The sequence below is a fragment of the Abramis brama genome (genome assembly GCF_963993115.1).
Source record: "Abramis brama genome assembly, chromosome: 10".
In the NCBI taxonomy this organism is placed as follows: domain Eukaryota; kingdom Metazoa; phylum Chordata; class Actinopteri; order Cypriniformes; family Leuciscidae; genus Abramis; species Abramis brama.
This window is the reverse complement of record NC_139972.1, coordinates 43,790,782-43,796,305: the sequence shown is the minus strand read 5'-3', so window position 1 is coordinate 43,796,305 and position 5,524 is coordinate 43,790,782.

Here is a 5,524-nt window from a genome sequence, read left to right as displayed (position 1 = left end):
GCATTTTCTGGCGCATAATGTGACGTTTGAGAACCTAAAACCCCGTTTTGCAGAGGAAACTGAGACAAGACCAGAGAGCTCATCATAGACTTCAGGAAGAAAAGCCTCTCACCATCAAGGGCACTGTGGTGGAGAGGGCCGACAGCCACAAATTCCTTGGCCTGCATTTGACATCTAACTTGAGCTGGATTACAAACACTGTTACCACAGTGAAGAAAGCTCAGAAACGCCGGCTTCTAAAGAAGGCTGTGCTTGGGATGTGCCCTCTTACTCATGCCTATAGAGGACTATAGAGAGTGTCTTGACATATGGCATCACCGTGTGGTTTGGAAATGCAACACAGGCAGAGAAGTGTCTCCAAGGAGTTATAAAGACTGCAGAGAGAATCATTGGGACTAACCTCCCACCCATGACCACACTGTACATAGAGCGCTCACTACTGAGGCCCAGACACAAACCCTACAGCCTGAGACACGCAAGAGCGGACAGTATCATCACACATAAAACACGCTTTTACAGCAGCTTCTGTCCAGCAGCAGTGAGACGGGTATAGTATAAACGGCTAAAGCACTGGTGCACTTCGTTTTAAGACTCTAAGGGTGATGCAGTACAATTCCTATGTGTGGACAATTTTCTTTGTACTCTACAAATGGCAAATAAGACTTTGACTTTGACTTAATGTACTGGATAATGCATTACTACAATTTTTCTAATGTATTGACTGTATGTATCATCTTTAAATGTAAATTTTGCTAACTTCCCAAATTCCAACTTTGACTCATTACATAAAGAGTGCTGGTGAACATCTAGTCTGTCATTTTAATAGAGTAAGACTAATAATAAAAGCTTGAATGTAAAAATAGCACATTAGTGTCACAGGAAGAAAATAAAAGCATAAATCAGGCCTGCAGGCCTCCTCCGCTTTCTGTGCGTTGCTCCATTAGTGCTGTCTAGTGATGCTCAGCTGCAGAAGTCACTTCTAAATACTGTGTAAGCGGACACATGATATTCTCCATCAGCAAATGCTGCTGAATTGTGTCAGAAGATTCAGTTCAAAAGACACACAGTTTTTCAGAGAGGGAAGAGCTGTCGAACAGAGCAAGAAATGCAGCGGTTCTCCACCAACTGACTAAAGACAGAGAGACCAGATGAAAACAGAGAGAAAGGTGTGAGCGAAACTGAAGAGGGAAGCAACATTTCACTTTCACTTGTACACTTAAACACACAAACACTGACAAACATGTCCAAGTAAGGGCAGAAACTGCTGTGTGCGGGACGGGTCCGTTTAACAGAGCCTTGCTCAGCACACACTGCGTCACAAGAGCCCTGTTTATGGCCAACTACTGATCGCAGAACAGCAAATCATCAGATCTCAGTTAATATACATTTAAATACTGAAATAAAGAAAATGTACTCATTCATTCCATTCTTTTATCTATGCAGAATCTAATATCTTTATTTTTCATTCTGATTTCAGGGTGAAATGTTGCATGTTTTTAAGAGCTCTACCCACAATTCATCCTGAGTTCTGTTGTTTATCCAAAGAATATCCTCCATATAAATCTCTTACCATTCCAAGTGTGAGTGAGTGTTTTGGGATGGGCTGGGATGATCTCATTGGCCGTTAGAACTGGGCTCTGGTAGGACACCAGGAAGGGGACGGACTCCCAAACCTGCCAGACACACAGACACAGACTCTCAGCTTGTTTATGCGAACTGTGTTTGTCTGTGATGAGCACACACACACACACACACACACACGCTCGACCTTGGCAGCGTTGACCAGCCTCCAGGCATTGAGCAACCCGAAGCCGTACATGTGGCTGTGATGGAAACCTGCTCCATTCCTTCTCCAGTCCGGCTGTGTATCATGCTGAACACATTAACACTAACACCAACATTAACAGTAGAAATAATAATACAACAGCAGCAACGTTTTTCTCATTTTATTACTGATTGGTAATTCATCCTCAATAAATGTGCAAGAACTTTTAAGGTACATTAATTAGGCTAGTATTATTTTTGCAGTGATATCGATTTTGTTATTGAGAATTGTGAAATGTCAATGTTCTCTAAAATTTTTATATTGTAACAACCTTATTTCCAGCAAGAAATATTTATACAGTGATATACTCTAATGAAATAAAATTACTTACAGTATATTATGATTTTGATCAAATTGCCTGCTATACAAATACACACACACACACACACAGAGAGAGAGAGAGAGAGAGAGATCAGAAAAATGGTTTACTCCTCCTGTTCCAAACCATACAACTTCAATCACTGGATATGACGAGACACAAACATGTATGTCATGATTCGGTCTGATCTGCTGAGGTTTTTGTGTCTTTTGTCTCCGTTGTCTGTGTGCCATTGTTGTCTTTTGAGCATGTGTTTTGTTTTTACAGCTCTGCTGTCATTGTGGCGTTTCCCCTCCCACTCGTCCTAGTTCTACGCAATCGCCTGTGACCAACTTATTGCCTTGCCGACTCCAAGTAGTGTTACATTTGACACTGAAGCTTCAAAGCGCGTATCGAGTAATTCTCATGCAATTTCTCATGAAGCTCCGTGCCGGAGCGTGTTTTGTTTTCAGAGAAACACGTGATCAACGAAAAACGAAGCCTCACCCAGACCACTACTCTACAGGTTTATATATATAAGCCTACAGCCTATGATACATTTTCATATATTCTGACACATAAACAGCATAGAAACCATAAAATAATTAGACCAACATTTACTTGCATCAAGCAACTCTGTTGGTATTTTTATTTCTGTATAGTATTGATATAATTGTTACATTTATTTTATTGCCACACTTTAATATGATAATTATATTATCAGAAAACTGAACATTTAGCGTTGTCAGGCTTTTATTTGTGCTTAATGGATAAAACAACGGCGCTGCGCACTCAGCTGCTCATAAACATGGCTGCTATGAATTTTACCTGCCACAAGATGGCGCTGGTTTTGACACTCTTGATGCTTGATGCCCTTCACTCGCTTAATTCCCTCCGTCTCGTTCACTCGGCTGTAGGTCATTGCTTACGTTGCATGAGTGCCCACTACTGGCGGAACCTTTGCAATAGACTGAATTGGAACGTGCTAAGCCCTTGATCACTTACAATCCACTATGGGGTTTTTTTTCTTTCTCTTTTTTTTTCTTCCACTGGTGACGCTAGAATCAGTCTTTGCTGAGAAGTGCTCTCCTGGCCCAGTGGACATTGATTTGGACTTTCTCTTTTCTTTTTGTGTTCCTGCTATTTTCCCTGGGCTCATTGAGAGCAAAATAAACATTTCTGTTACCTGCAACTAAATACGTGTCTCTCCCCGACAATATGTACTCAATATCTTATCAATATCTTTAAGAAAAAGTGACAGTGTACCTTTTAATAGAGGCATCAATGACCGTATTGGTATCATTGGTGATACTGGCCTTCATTCAGACTACAAATATTTAAAATACTGTTATTTCTACATTCATCTGGATAATGTCAAAATATAGATATGATTTCACATTTTACCATTTGGTGTCATTAACTGTGATTAAGTGCAGAAAAATTTGCAATTAATAACTTTTAATTGATCGACAGCCCTGATAAATACAGTTTTAATAGTGTAGTTGTATATGACATTGGTCTACGTTTTCACAGTCAGTCCAAATCCGATTATTTGTGTAACCGATTGGAATCTGGTTTACCATAAGGCAAAACCTAGAATTTTTGGTATCGTTAGACTCGGCAAGGATTCAGGAATGTAAGGAGATGACTCCCGTGAAAATAAGTCAACCACACCCAGTTATAAGCATTTGAAAATGTAATTTTACCACTAGGTGGCGCTGGTTCGGAACTTCCCAGGCTCCTTCAGGGCACCGTACTGATGACCCATACGGAGTTTCGTAACGATACGTTCATGCGTTCATAAAATACAGCATTTTAGTACCTGATATGGGAAAATTGGATATCAGTCGACTCGGCATGACGCCTTGAATCTAACGAGACACTTTTATGATTTTTGGACAAAAAGTTCAGAAGTTTTAAGCAATTTTTCGTATCTCTGGACCAGTAGGTGGCGCTGTGCCGAAACGCAGCATGTAGTCTCAGGTCATGCTTTTGATGACATATACCAAGTTTGGCCTGAATATGATAAAGTGTTGCGGAGATACAGCCTTACATCTGTTTTTGAAGCGCTGCGTAAAATTAGTTTGCACGGTATTCAAGAACGGTTTGACGAATCGACGGAATGTCGATTAAGTGCATGTTGGCATGGTCTGAAGATGATCTGGTTCCATTTTCGTGAAAATCGGAGCAACAGCCTAGGAGGAGTTCGAAAAAGTAGGTTTTTCGGAGAATTCAAAATGGCGGACAAATTTTTATGACGAAAAATTACGTCATATGATGTAGTAAAATCATCTTGAGGAAAGGAATCAGAGGAAAACAGATTTTGTTTCTAACCCTTATGGTTCAAAAGTTATTAGCATAAACATGAGTGAAAATTTGGACAGCTGGTGGCGCTAGAGGGATTGAGTTAGAGACTCCAAATTTGCTATTGTGACAGTTCAGACTGTCCTCTATCAGTGTGCCAAATTCCATAACTTTCCCGCAAGCAGTTCTATGGGCTGCCATAGACTTCCATGCGGAAGAATAATAATAATAAGAACGCCAACGATTTCAAGAGGTGCCTACACACTTTCAGTGCCTGGCCCCTAATTAAACAAGGTATGTGTTCATTGAATAAATTAAATGATAACTGTTATGTTTTAGCATGTTGGTAAAACACTGTTTGACAGACAGAAATAATGATGCTGTGTGGTTAAAAGACTGTTTGTGAAGCGGTTTCATGCCGATTCTCTCTCTGGATCAGAACACTGAATGTTCGCTGTGATCGCACTCATCAAAGGCTTAATGGACATAGAGCTGAATCACTGTAATATAGGAATAAGATTAGTTGTGTGTTTGAATCGAGAGTGCCATCTTTTAACGAAATTGTGCAGCTCTAATGTATATCTTTTTTATGCGTAATGTTTGGCGCTAAGCGTTTTCCCACTGAAATACTGGCATAAGTTGGCTTGAAATTGGATGTTCGATATTCGCAAATTTAGGCACTGTCTCTAAAGTTACATCCGACATTGGTACACACGTTGAAATACAAGAAATGGTTGATTTGTGAGGAGAGAAATCACAAGTTTGTTTTCTAAAATCAAAATAAAACTGAACACCTCAATATTGAAATAAATCAAGGTCGACACAACAGCCTTATACATCTACAAACACTTAAGTCTCAGTTAAAGGAGTAGTTCACTTTCAAAAAAAATGTTGCTGATAATTTACTCACCCCGATGCCCTCCAAGATATCCATGTCTTTCTTTCTTCAGTCGAAAAGAAATTAAGGTTTTTGAGGAAAACATTCCAGGATTTTTCTCCATATAATGGACTTCAATGGCAACCAACGGTTTGAAGGTTCAAATGTCCGTCTCAATGCAGCTTCAAAATCTCGACACGATCCCAGTCCAGAAATAAGG